At 59.3% G+C, this 14,252-nt stretch overlaps 1 protein-coding gene across 1 annotated transcript in view; it reads left to right on the forward strand.

Moving 5' to 3' along the window:
• Positions 1-443: 443 nt before the first annotated feature.
• The window catches only part of GRM4 (glutamate metabotropic receptor 4), a gene marked incomplete at its 5' end in the record, with an annotated part of 125,829 nt that continues 112,020 nt past the window's right edge, over positions 444-14,252 (forward strand). Inside the window, one exon of the mRNA XM_080806235.1 lies at positions 444-561. The remainder of the gene's footprint in view (positions 562-14,252) is intronic.

The following is a 14,252-nucleotide window of genomic DNA, read 5'->3' on the forward strand; positions in this document are numbered from 1 at the left end:
CATAGCGAAGATGACATGGGCTACTCCATGACAGGACTCATCAATGCTGTGACTGCGCTGCCTAACGCTGAGGTCTGGGGCAGGTCTGGAAGCCTCAGCCCTCCCGCAGGGGCTGATTTAATTGGTTTGGGAGGCTCCTGGACAGGGAGAGTTTAAAACCTCCCCGGGTGACTCTAGTGGGCAGTAAGCTTGCCAGCCACAGGCTTGGTGAGCGCAGTCAATGCTGACTTTGGAGGGAGAGGGAGGCGAGGCTGGTTTGGAAGGCTGGGGTGTGCAACTCTCCGCGGCTGGCGCCCCCCTCACTCCCCTTACCTACCTCCTCATTGCATTCCTCCCCCCACCCCCTTACTCTGCCTTCTGCCCACCTAGGAACCTGCTGCCTTCCGCCCCGGGTCAGCCCTCTGGACTTGGCGGGGCATCAGAAGAGGCCCCCTTCCTCCCTGCCGTCAGAACAGGTGAGCTGGGCAGCGCACGAATCCGAGGGGGCGGTGGCCCAGCTGGGAAGCAGCCTTGAAATAGACCCCTCGCCGCCCCCGCTGCCTCGTCCGGGAATCTGCTCAGGTGAAAAACAGGCCTCTCAATCCGGGCGTCTCCCCGGGCGTCGGAGGGAGGAGGCGCCGAGCCCTCCCCGCCGCGTGGGTCCCGGCCTGGGTCCAGCTCTGATCCGCGCAGACCCTCCCCGGGCCGGGCCAGCGCTGCAGTGAGGGCGCTCGGCCACCGGGCGGCGCTGCTGGTCCGCGCTAGGGCGCGCTTGCGGCGTCCGGGGCACCGGCCCGGCTGGTGGGGCTCTTCACGCAGATCTGGAGCGCCCTGAGATGTGGTCTCCCTGAAATGCTGGGGTGGAGTGGGGCTGAATGGGCCCTTCCTGAGCTGGCTGGAGCACAGGTCGGGGCGTTTAGTCTCCTGCAGGAGCGGGCAGAGAGAGAGAAGCTGGGCCACCATCCCTGCTTCCTGATTCTTTTGTCCCCTGTTTCCCACCTGCTTCCTGATTCTGAACTTTAGGATGGGGGCATGTCAGGATCATCTATAATCTGTGTGTCCCGCGCACCCATCTACTCAGGTACCCGGGGTTACTCCCAGGCTGTAAATCCCTGGGCACAGGACCTGCAGGGGGGACAGACGACCTTCTCTTTGTGGGGAGCAGACCACTGGACGGCAAGCTCGAGAATTCTCTACAAGGGGTGGTGTTTAAGCTGGGCCTTGAAAGTCGGGGAGGGGGTCTCTGGATGCAGAAGAGAAAGTGATCTATCCATGCAGGTGAGACGGAGGAGGGCCAGCGTCTCACTTGGGCTAGAGGGTGCAGGGGAGGGAGGAAAGGGGGAGGACCTGTGCCGGGAGCTCTGCCGTCTCTGGGACCAGTCATCAGATCAGCCCCTCCTTATCAGTGAGGAAACTGAGGCTGGAGTGGTCAAGGGACCTGCTGTGGCCCCACAGTGACACAGTGAGTGTCATGGCCAGGGGCTGATACAGGTGTATGAGGCTCAGATGGAGAAAGAACCTGGCCTTGAACCACAGAGCTCATGAACCGGCCACACCAGGCTGGGGTCAGCCTGCCTCATCTCACAGTCCTGCACCTCCGGTTGCTGGCCTGCCAGAAACATAGGGGGTCTTTCCTGGCCTTGGCTTCTATTTTTGTGCCCCCGAGTTTCCACCTGCCCCTTCTCCTCCCTACTCATACTCTGCTCTTGGGAGGGGGCCTGCCATCAGCCATGACCTCTGCGTTGTTCGGGGGGGAAATCCTTTGCCCCTGGAGAGGTGAGTTGGGCTCTGCCAGCAGGTGAGAAACACTTGGTGGGGCCAAGCCAGGGCCTCAGGGTGCTCACTCCTCCTGTGACCCCCAGGGGCTGGGGGCCAGAGACACCTTGGGTCCAGAGGAGAGAAGCTCAGACCTGGGGCTCTGCAGAGTTGGGCCAGAGGCAGAGGTCAGACTGAACTCTGAACACAGTGAAGCTGGTGTGTCCCGCTGGCCCTGTGGCTCCCCCTTCCTGGGCCTCTGTCACTCATCTGTACCCCAAAGGGACGGTACAGGCCCCTGAGGTGGTGAGGGCTTGGGAGGCCCAGGTGTGGGGATGTCGGGGTGGGGCATCGTGCGTGGGCAGGGAGAGCTGGGGAGCCCCGTGTCCCAGCTCAGCTCCCCACCTCGCCGCTCTCCCACCTTGCTCGTGCTCATCCCCAAGTCTTCAGTGGTGGGGGGTCCCATACCCCACTCCAGCTGGTTGGAGTTCTATTAATATTTCAGTTTGATGAATTAAAGATTCTTTCTACCCTCCCTCTGATGTCCCAGGAGGGAATTAAAAGCGCATCTGATCCAATCAAACGCCATTAAAATGCAGCCCACGAGGGGAGGAGCTGGTGGTTGTGGGCTTTGCTTTTCCGAGCACAGCTTTGTCCTCTTTGGAGGGGGGGGGTCTGCACGATGGGTTGGTCTTTGTGAGGGGGTACAAGAGGCGAGAGAAAACTGGGGTAGAGGAGGAGGGCAAAGGGTATTTGCAGGAATGTGGAAGCCTTAGTGGGCAATCAGATCCCGAGTGTGGCTCAGGTTTCCAGGATAACTGAGGCTGTGGGTGAGGAGGGGGCCTGCAGCTGGAACCCCAGCCCCATGACCTGATCACGACTGCCGCTTGTAGGATGTTGGATGTGTTCCGGGTTGGCTCTGCCTCCCTGGCTCTTGCGGGCTGTGCTGAAGAAGACCTTGGCAATGAGGACAAGAGCCTTGGAGAGAGCATGAAGGGGGCTCTGAGAGCGGGAGGTCCTGGGGGTCATTTCCGGCTTCTCTCCCATCAGCTGTCTGGATCCCCCTTCAGAGGGAGCCAATGCGGGGGCTTCCTTCCGGCACTTCTGGGAGGTTCCTAAGGCTGGACTGTGTTGGGGGAGGTTGGCGGGGGGGCGGTGTGTGTGTGTGTGTTGCATGGCGGGGATTGACAAAAAGGCTCGGTGGCAATTTCCAGCCCAGCTGTCAATCGGTCAGCCAGGCTGGGTGGCCTTTGCCTCCTCCCAAAGGCCTGGGGCCCATTTGGAGGACAATCTAAGGCTTTAATCACAGAGCCCCTTGCACTTGAAAAGCCTTTCTTCTCTTCTTTCCTTCCATCCCCAAATTGGCCGGAGCCCCAGTGGTGGCAGGATCCACATTTGACAGGCAGAACACTGAGGCCCCAAGACCGGGAGTGGCATGGGACGTCATTAGAACGGTGGTGCCGGGCCTGTGTGCAGCTGGGCAGTCCACGGATTGCATGATTGCAATTGGGGAGAATTGGGGGGGGGGACGACACCCTGGTTCCAAGCACCGCAGGTGGGGCACAGGCAAGCAAAGACATTCCCTTTCCAGCTGGGGCCTGTCCCCCTCCACATGGCCAGTGGACCGCATCCCCTTCTGCGCCTGTCACCTGGCTGCTACCCCTGGGGCCCAGAGCCCTGCCACTCAGCCTATGGAGCAGGCTGGCCATGAGGGCCGGGGTGGGCAGGAGGGGTTTTTAAATGTTAATTGTATTTTGACATCCTGGCTTGTGACATCCATCCTAATGACATTTGGCTCGCAGCTGACAGCCCCCGGACATGTGGAGAGAGAGAGATGATAAGTAGTTTTAAATTGCAGTGTGGCAAAGAGGCTGGAGAATCCTGTCTTAAGGAAAAAAGAGAGAGGGAGAGGAACGGGAGAGGGGAGGAGGAGGAGGAGGTGAAAGTGGAATTCAGAGAGGAAAAAGAGGAAGCCTCATTCTCTTTATGGGGGGGGGGTTCAGCCGTTCATTTGTTCAACAAGCGAACATGTATTGGGCACCTACTGCATACCCTATACCGTCTCAGAGCGGAGGATCAAAAGTTGGGCTGTGCGCCCCACTGCCCCTTTCTGGTTCTCAGCTCTTGTTAATTTCTGCTTCTCTGTCAAGGTCTAAGGGACATTCATCTGTGACCTCTCTTCCCTGCCACCCTTGAGCTTAAGGCAGTGCAGATGCTTCTCCTGTTTTTCCTTTCTTCTCTCCCCTCCCTCTTCAGCCCAAAAGGTGGGGGAGAGCGAGGTGGAGGAAGGGAAGGGGAAGCTTCATCTTTGAGGCCAGGCAGACGGAAGTAGCTAAAATTGACCTTGGACCATTTCTCTCCCTTCCTCTGCCCCACCCACAGCTCTTCCCCCTGCCCACCCATTTGGGGAACTTCCCCTCCTTCCCAGCTGCCTTCAGCTGGAAGGGACAGAGACCCCCAGCTCAGCGTTTAACCTTCTGTTCTGTACCCCCATTCTCGTGGGGGTACTCCTGCAGCCTGAGTTAAGCTCTCTCTAGCAAGCTGGTGCTGAACGTCCCCTAAATCCCCACATACCTCATCTGGCTTCTGTCTCTGGTCCCATGCACTTGGGTTTAGCAGGGCTGTGTTCAGAATCTGCTCTTTTTTTGCTCTGTCCGGTCCCTTCTTTCCCTTTGCAGGGGCATGTGGGAGGGTGTAGTTGCGACCGTGGTGTGTAACCTGGAAAGTTCCCCAATGGGATGATTCCAGGGACACAGACCCTAATCAGAAACCGTTGGGTCTAGATCTTTTTGGAATTTAGACAGAAAACATGGCACAAATATTAGATATCATACAACACCCCAGGAGGCCGTGGAGCAGTATCCCCAAAACAAATATGCTGGTTCCTATTCCTGCAGGGAAACAGACTATCTCCCGCCGAGGGAGCCAGACAGTGGCAATGACTTGCTCCCACATCCTGTTTTGCAGTCAAAAGAGTTTATGGAAGACTTCGGGTCAGACTTGTGGTTTTCGGAGCCTTCTGGAGTTTGGAATTGTGGGAAGGGGATTGCAGATTTAGCCAGCTCAAGACTCTGGAGAAAAATCCCAGAGCTCATCGGAGTGCTCCTGGAGGTTGGACCCACACTGGCCTAAGGGAAGAGAGGACCCCTCAGGTCCCTCTTCTGCTTGCCCTCATGGGTATCAGGAGGGGGGTCATTCACACCTTGTCCTGGCCTGTCCCACAACCTGTGTTGGGGGAATTTCAGAGGACCCAGTATCTCTGTGGGTCAAAGCAGAGGGGCAGGTGTGATCCTGGGAGGCAGGGAAGGAATGACTGAGCCCAGGATGCTTAACCCCAGGGTCCCTGCCTCTGACTCCAGCTCTTCTCCACTCTTCCCTGTCTGCAGAGTGACTTATGCTCCTCTAGAGAGCTCCTCTAGAGAGAGAGTCCCTTGCAGTCAGCTCTTCCTCCTGGGAATGTCCTGCCCAGGGACAGTTATTGTTAAAACAATCTCCCCCCTTCAGAGGCATTTTTGCATAATGGCCTGGTTGAGAGGAAACCAAAATTGAAGCCCATCGGACAAGGAGGTTGAGTCAACTGGACATGGGGACCATCTATAAGGTGTCCCGGGCCTGCGAGGCTCTTCCTGGCCTCTGCGCCTTAAAGTTCACTTTGGTTTATTTCTTTTTTTTTTAATTTTTAAAGATTTTATTTATTTATTTGACAGAGATCACAAGTAGGCAGAGAGGCAGGCAGAGAGAGAGGAAGGGAAGCAGGCTCCCCGCTGAGCAGAGAGCCCGATGCGGGGCTCTATCTCAGGACCCCGGAATCATGACCTGAGCCGAAGGCAGAGGCTTTAACCCACTGAGCCACCCAGGCCCCCACTTTGGTTTATTTCAACAGATTCTAAACTTGAGGATTTTCAAAGGCAATTGCCCTCTCCTCTTAGGCTTCTTTTGAAATGGAAAGGTCAGAGGAGCTACTTGGTGGGTTTCAGGTGTCAGCCTAATGGGTGGGAAGGGGCAGAGAAGCTGTTTCTGGCACAGGGGAGGTCAGAATAAGAGCCAGAAGGAAGACTACTACAGCATGAGGGAGTTGGGTCAGACTTCAGGAAGAACTTCCAGGTCACAAAGATAGGAAACACATGTGTATTTTTTTAAAAAAAGATTTTATTTATTTATTTGACACAGAGAGATCACAAGTAGGAAGAGAGGCAGGCAGAGAGAGAGAGGGGGAAGCAGGCTCCCTGCCCAGCAGAGAGCCTGATGTGGGGCTCGATTCCGGGACCCTGAGATCATGACCTGAGCAGAAGACAGAGGCTTAACCCACTGAGCCACCCAGGTGCTCTGCACAGGTGTATTATTATTTGTATTATTATTTTCTTTAGGACTATCTGCCTCTTTCTCTCCTTCCCACCAAACCCCTAACCCGCAATACTGAGATGGTGTCTCCTTTTCTCTGGGTAACCTGTACACATGGGATTGGGGGATTAGAATAACACCGTGCTTACTCTCCTGGTGTGAATCAGGCCAGCCTTTTTAAAGGTTTCAGAATGAGACCCAACCCTGAATCCCAGCATTCTTAGGGAAACCTCACTGATAAGGAAACCAAGGCTCAGAGAGGCTGGGCAACTTACCCCAGGTCACACAGGCTTAGCACCAAGGACCTAGCCTCCTGCTTTTAGCCCTGGGCTCTCTCCACCCACCTCAGCGCCCCCCCCCCAAACCCCATCAGGGTACAGCTTGCTGAATGGGGCATCTGGGAATTCAGGCCCTTGAGCCACCTGGCCCCGGGCCAGGATCCTTGTTCCCTGGCCCCTTGAGGTCCCTTCCGATCCCTCTTCCCCTGCAGAGGTGGCTTTGTAGCTCTCTGTAGCTCCCTTGTTTCCACCTGATGCTGCCAGCTCCCCCAGGTCGGGGCACACCACCTCAAGGAACTTCAGTTCCCTCCTTCTGAGGGTCTCTGTGTGCATGTGCCTATCCGTGTGAGTGTGTGTGTGTGTGTGTGTGTGTGTTTCTATGTCTGTCTGCATGACAAGTCAGCCCAAGTCAGCAGGAGAGAGAAGGAGGGTGTCCCAACTGGACCAGTGAGCTAGGGCTCACTGGAGAGAGTGGGCAGCTGAGCACTCCGGCAGAGAGGGGGTGGGGGGACACCTGGAGTGGCCCAGGATGGCTGCCCGGAAGAATGAGGCTTCAGGCTGGGCACCTTCAAACTGGACGAGTCCACAAACCCAGCCATCTGCCAGCCAACAGTGTTTCTTTTTTTAACCCCTGAAAAATATAGCCTGCCTAGCCTTCTGCGACACAGCTGGTGGGGGGCGGGGGGCCGGATAATTATGGCCAGAGTGAAAGCAACACCGAGGGGCAGGGGGTGGGAAGAATGGCTGCGTTAGCTGGGCTTCTCCATAAACCATGGCCCATTTATTTACAGGCTAATTGATTAATTAATTTTTTAATTAACCCGATACAAGGGTATTGAGGAGTATATCCTGTGTTAAAAGTGGGGCTCCCACTTATTGGCACCTATATACAGGACTGGGCTGTCCGCACACATTATTTCATTCATGCCCAGGTTCTCGCCCTTATGGTAACTTTCCATGAATTAAACGAAGAACCCCGTTTTGGCCAGACACAGCCTCAAGGTAAGACGAGCCTCTCGCCAGCCCCCAGGCAGGCTGAGTTAAAGCCTCCCATCATTCTCTAGATGGGTGGCATCTTGCATCCCAGCCCTGCCCTCGGAGGTCAGCATCTTGGTCCTTGTCCTCCAGGTGGGAAACGGAGGGACCCTGGGCCGGAGGACCTGGGCAGCCTGTGCCCAAGGACCAGGCCTCTCTGAGAGTGACTCCAGTGTCCCACAAGCCCAGAGCAGGTGTGCTTCTGGCTGGGCAGACCCCTGGATGGCAGAGCTTTCGTGGCCTTAACTTCAGTCTCTGTAAAATGTGCCAGGTTGAGGCGTGCGTGGCCGTGGGGTGCACGGCTCAAGGGTAGGACGGTGTCCAGTCATTTGTGGATTTCCAGGGCTGGGAATGGAGCAGGATCCCGGCCAGTGCTGGTTGCATTAAGAAAAGGCATGAATGAATGCATGCTCTAGATCCTTCTATCAGAGACTTCAGGCTGACTGGGTAAATGAGACGTGCATTCGGGACCATTACGTGTGTCGGCAAAGAGAGCTCAGGCTTTGCCAACATTTATTCTTTCACCGAACATTCATTGAGCTCATATCATGGGCCAGGCAGGGTGCCGGGCACTGGAAGAACCGTGGTGAACAAGTCCCGGCTCTAGCCTGGCAGACTCTGGAATTCTGGAGGAGGGGGTGTGTCTGAGGGGGTCCTCAGGAAGGGGCAGGGGTGTGGGATGAGGGGCATGGAGCCAGAGAGGGCAGGGGAGGGTCATTCTTGCTATCCTCAGACTCCCCAGACTTTCCCTTGACTTATAAGGGTGCTGTCTGTGGAAATTAGGGGTTGGGCTGTAAGAGGGGGCTGAGTCCCCCCAGGCGGAGGCACATTTGAGGGCTGGGTGCCCCCTGCAGATCAGCCAGGAGGACTGAGGTGCTGATGGGGAGGGAGGTCACTGCCGGCCACTCTCCCCCAGCTCCTTGGCACTGTGCTGAGCACCCTCCCTGGGACAAGGACAGTCACACGTCACAGCTCTAATTGAAGCCGCTTCTGCAGTCTGGGACGAGATGCTCTTGCAATCCTAAGAGGGCTGCATGGCTCCCTCCTTCTCTTCTTCCCCTGCCTGCCTCTGAGGCAGGCAAGCCCTCTCCTGGGATTTTTCACAGCAACCCCCGCCCCCACCCCGATTACTGGGGCTCCGGCTTCTCCCTGACTGAGGGATTCTTTCCTCAGCTTGTGTTAGCCTGCCGCCAGGCCACCTGTTACACTTTGCAAACCAGTGCTGGAGGGAGACCAGCGGGCTGCGGACCATGGGCTGGGGGATCCCCTAGCTTAGTGGGGTTCTGGGGGAGGAGGGGGCCTCAGCGGAAAGAAGCCCTCCTGACAGGCTGGGAGACTAGCGGTAAGTGGATTTGCCTCACTGGGCCTCAGTTTCCCCCCGCGTGATAGGTGTGTGATAGGCTCGAACCAGGAGCGGTGGGGCGTGCAAATGAACACGCCACATGGGGGCACACGCAACGTGCATGCGGATGTGTGAGGAGAGGCCCTGCGGGTGGGGGTTCTAGTGACGCACAGGGGTGGGGAGGAGCGCAACCCCTTTGCATCGCAGCGCTTTGCTGTACTTCCCAGGGTGTGTGTTTGAGGCTGTGTTCCCTGACCCTCGACCTTTGGAGTTGGGAGGGCTCCCTACACCTCCTCGGGTCGCTAAGCTGATTCCCGCCTGAGGCGGGTGGGCAAGGAAGGGGGCTTCCAGGAGAGGGCGCCGGTGGGGCGTGGTGGGAGGAGGAAAGACTGCGGGGCGGGTGTGGCGGGTGGAGGGGCGTTTTGGGAGCCCCGGCCTTCCGGCGGTGGAGGTGCGGGGTCGAAAGGGGGGGCTCCCAGGTGCTCTCTCTTTAAAAGGCCAGCGGAAGCGCCGCGCGTTTGGCCCGCACTCGCCGCGCAAACTTGCCGGGCTGGGCTCACGCCTTCCCGAGTGCGGCAGCGGCAGTGGACGCCGGGGCTGAGCGGCTGCGGTCCCCTCGCCCCCTCGTGCTCCCGGGCGCTCCCGCCCCCTCCCGCAGCCTCCCCTCTCCGCGTCTTCCTCGCTCCCCCTGTCTCTCGCTCGCTCTCCAGCGCGCTCTCTCGCTCGCTCTCATTTTTTCCTGCTGCTGCTGCTGCTGCTGCCGCGGCGCCGCCGGGCGCCCGCATCTCGGCCGGCTGCGCTCGCCGCTCGGCTCCCGCTCCACTCCCTTCCCCGCCCGGAGCCCCCGGCTGGACCCCGCTGCCCGGAGCCGCGTCGCCCGCTCCCTTCGGCTCGGACCCCGGGCTCGGCGGGGCCGGAGCAGTGCTGGCTAGCTGGCTCGCTGTTGCCGGAGCAGCGGCAGAACGCCGCGCGCTTGGAGGCGGCTCCGGCCGGGCAGCCGCCAGCTCATCCCCGCTGCGTCCCGGACTCCGGGCGGCTCCGCGCCCGGCTCGGTCCGCAGCGTCAGCGCCGTCCGCCGCGGCCCGGGCTCCGGGCAGCGCTAGCAGCCAGCCTCCGCCGCCGCCGCCGCCTTTCTGCGCCCCCGGGGCAGGCGGGAGCGCAACCGACCCCTCGCCGCGGCTCAGACCTCGCCGGCGCGCGGTGAGTTGTGGCCCGCCGGGAACCGGCGGAGGGGACTGTGCCCTCCGGCCTCTGGGGCGCGGGCTGCGGCGGGGACATCGGGGCTCTGGGAGGTGGCCTCTGACTGGCTCCCGCGCTCAGGGCTGCCGGGAGGAGGACTGGCGGATCCGAGCCCTCGGGGCTGGAGGGCGCGGGACCGAGGCTGGAGGGTCTCCCCTCTGGGCTGGGGCAGTGTCTCCGAATGCCCCCGAGGGAAGGAATGGGGCAGAGGCTCCCCCCCACCCCGGGCCTGGGGGAAAGTGTCTCTGTTTAGGAGGGTTATGTCAGGTTCTGCCGGATGGGGGGTCGCGCCAGCTCTCAGGTGGGGACGGCGGCATTAGCGCGCCCCCTTTGCGCAGGGGTAGGGCAGGCGGGGGCGCGGGGCGTTATTTGCACCCCTTCCCCGCCGTCTCCCGGCGGGAGGGCTGGCAGCGCCAGCCTCGCGCGCCTCGGCTCCTTTCCCTTGCACCGCGTCCCGCTCCTCCGGCCGCCCCAGCGCCACCTTCGCCTCCGGCCGGGCCGGCAACCGCTAGCTCGCGGCCGCGGCGAGTTGGGACTGCGTTCTAGGGTCTGGGGTCTCCCCGCAGCTCCGGGACTTCAGGGACAGGTGCTCCTGGGATACTCGGCACCGACCCTTTCTGGGACCCTGGTAAACCCGAGTCTCTACGAAGACGCCGGGCGGGTGGCCAGGCCGTGTGTGTGTGTGTGTGTGTGTGTGTGTGTGTGTGTGTGTGTGTCTCTATTGGGGGGTCCCCTCCGGGGTCGGGCTTCCCCGGCGCCCAGGAACTGGCAGCGCCCCCTCCCCGCGCGGGGGCGGGGCTGCGAGGTGGAGGCCCGGCCTGAGAGCGGCGCCCCCGCACCGGGGCGGTCTGAGGCTGTTTGTGCTGAAATGGGGCGGCAGCAGCGGCGGCAGTGAGTCCTGAGGCCCAACGTACGAGCGCCCCCTGCCCCCAGGCCACGAGTGACACCCCCTCCTTCAGATTTAAGGTCCTTTTTGGAGGAGGCTCCCGGTTTCCGTACCCCTCTAGTCACCACGCCTGCCCCTGGGTGCGGGGAGAGCTGCTTTTCGGGACTGAGCTGGGCTTGGCGAGTGGGGTGCCCGAATCCACGTGTTTGTTGGAGCGGTGGTTAGTCTGTCTGACCCTCTGTCAGTTGTTGAAAGCTCTTGGTGATGGGAGAGGGAATACTCTGTGTGTGTGTGTGTGTGTTCGTTCCCCTCGTAGTCTCCATTCTGGGGTGAGAGTGGGGGCCCAGGGCAGGCAGGGCGGCTAGCGGTCTCAGTCTTATACTGGGCATCCCCTTCCCACAGCCCGCTGCTCTTCACTCCCCCAGGGTGTGTGCTGGCTCTGCCTCACTTTCCCCCCTGAGATCCACAGGGGATGTGGGGCCTCCGGCCTGGGGTCTGAGTGCTGAGCTCCTCAGAGGCCAGTGCCTGGGTGGCTGGGAGAACTTCCACCAAGAGGTGAGGACCCGCGGGGAACCTTTCCTGGTGACCTTTCCTGAGGTGGCAGGGAGGATTCCCGCAGAGGTGTCTGGGGGCTCCAGATGTGGTCGCCTCCCCTGGGCAGGCTTTGGGGGACAGTGGTGAGGGCCCCTGAGGTGGACATGTCTACAGTGGAGAGTGGGGGTCAGAGCCCTTGTGCCTTCCCCAGGGCCCCGCAGAGGACCACTTGGAGGACCTCTTTAGGCTTTAGTCAGAGTCCTGTCCTTGGTGTAGGGTGGGGGGACTTTGGTGTTGGTACCCCTGAACCTCTGCTTATCCTTGGATGGGCGTGCCTGCCCACTTCTTCTCCCCCACTGTCTTCATCTTCCTCCAACTTCTGTCTGTTAGCCATAAACTTTCCCCCACCTGTCACCACTCTCAACCTCTCAGAGACAAAAATACCAGAAAGTTATACCCCCTTGAGGTTCTAGTTACTACAAAGGCTACCCCTCCCCGGGACACCTGCATTTAAGAGAGGCCCAGAGAGGGAGATGGCAATGCTGACCTACTGCTGGTGGGTCTCAGGAGAGAGATGTATGGGATGGGGGGCGGAGGGGGACAGGCAGCTGGCACAGAGAAAGAATGGGTCCTGAGCAGGCGGAGGGGGAGAAGGGGAGGCGGGGAGGCGGGAGCATGTCAGGAGTTGAGCGGCTTCCTGGGCCTCAGTGGCCTAGCGTAGGCCGCTCCTGTCTTCCCTCATCCCTCCTCCCCCACCCTGCGTTGGGGCGGCTTCATTCTGTTGGAGGTGTGACGTCCCCAGGAGGAGCGCCTCGCAGAGCACAGCAGCAGACAGGCAGCCTGAGGTAGGTGAGAGCACCAGCGAGCAAGTGAGCCAGAGAATGAGGGAGTGAGCATCTTGCTGGCGGGAAGGGTGGGGGGTGGCCCAGGCGAGAAAGCTCTTAGGGGGTCCCCAGCCCAGCTTCCATGATGCTCAGCCACACCCGAACCCACCCTGCTCCTGGGGGTCAGCTGGCAGGAAAAGATGGGACCAGGACCCATGGGTTTCTGTGCTTTATAATTACAGCCAATAGACACATCCTCTCCCCTAGACAAGCGCTCGGAGCTGGCAGCCCCTAATTACCACCCACCCCAAGACATCTGTCCACCCTGCTGTCCTCCTCTGCTCGGCCGAGAACCTAACTTTGCAGTGGGCAGGCCCCGCTGGCAGCCTGGGCAGCTGGGCCCCGCTGGCTGCTGGCTGGAAGGTTATCTCTCTTCTGCAGAGTGGAAGCTGCCTTTGCCGCCCCGGAGAAGGCGTGGGGGGAGCTGGCATGGGGACTCGGGCCCTTGCTCAATGGGGCTGCCAGGCGAGCGGGCGGCTGGCTAGGCCGACCTGAGACAGGAGACCCAGGGGCTTCCCTTGAGGGGCAGCTCGGCCTGGAGCCAAGGACACTAACCTTCTGTGGCTCCCACCCAGCCTGGTGCCGGCTCCTGGAAAGAGCAAGGAGGGCTTGTTTTCATGTCAACTCTGCCCTAGTTAGCAGGGGACTATCAAAAATTAATTTAGAGATTTCACTGCCTTTGGCCCTTGTAGAGTGCAGGCTGCCTTTTCCCATCTCCTGGGAACTCTTTCTTTCCTGGCTGTCTACCGTCTCTGGCCTCTTTCTGGCCTCTCACTCTGCCTTTCTACCAGGGTACCCCTGCTGCCTCCCGGCCCAACTCCAGGCTCGCAGCTTTGCATGCCAGACAAGCTTCCTTAAGACCCCCCCCCCCCACCCCTTTCCCTGGCCCTGCACATGAGAAGGAGACAGATCAGCAGAACTTGCTGGGAAAAGAGGAGCCTAACCCACAGCCCTGCCTGCCCCGCCTCCTAGCCCCAGGGCCTAAGAGAGCCAATTCAGCCTCTCAGTTGTTTTTCTTGGCTCCTTGGAAAGATGAGCACGGCAAGGATAGTAAAAATCACCCCTTAAATTAAAGCTGATGACTCCCGTCGAAATGTTTTATTATTAACCTCACCGTTTGGCGATCTCGTGGCAGCAGCGAGGCGTAAATATATATGTACACACGTATATTAAATAAATTGGGGAATGCAGCGTGTAATGACATTATCTGGACCCCATTCAATTAAGGTAGATATTATCTGCTTTAATGGGGAAATGCGGGCCCACAATGCCAGCCCATGCTGTTTTGGGCTGAGCCACGCTGACTAGCTGGTTTGGCATTTCGTGAAGCCTCCTTGTTCTGGACAAAGCTCTGGCTATCCATTGGCTGTGATGCGGAGAGTCCCAGGAGAGCCGGGCCAGCTGCTGGTCCCAAGTTGGGTCCTGTGCTGTCCCCTACCGTCAGCCCTCCTCCCATGCCCCCACCCCTCAGGCGGACAGGAACTAGCCCTCACACCTGTTTTCTGTTGGGGGCTGTAGCTTCTAGTAAAAACACTGTCATTGCTGTGGCTCACATCTTTACCAGGGATTTTAGAATTCTTTTCTTTTTTAAAGACTTTATTTATTTATTTACTAGAGAGAGATAGAGTGCGTGAGAGAGAGCAGGGTTAGAGGGAGAGGGAGAAGCAGACTCACTGCTGGGCAGGGAGCCTGACCTGGGACTCGATCCCAGGACCCAGGGATCATGACCTGAGCCTGAGGCAGACGGTTAACTGACTGAGCCACCCAGGTGCCCCAGGGATTTTAGATCTTTGGAAACAAGACTGGGTCTTGACCTGGATTCTTAGGTTTTTCAGTGAGTGATTACTTCTCAGGTGTCACCGTGCTTTCTCCCTGCCTGGCTTCAGTGTGGCCTAGGGAGGGGAGGGTCACCCACAGCCACAGTCATATTTGTGGCTGTACCAGACAGTGGAGTCTGGGCTTTAACATGCTGAGCTGGT

This window comes from Martes martes, assembly GCF_963455335.1.
Source record: "Martes martes genome assembly, chromosome: 6".
Taxonomy (NCBI): domain Eukaryota; kingdom Metazoa; phylum Chordata; class Mammalia; order Carnivora; family Mustelidae; genus Martes; species Martes martes.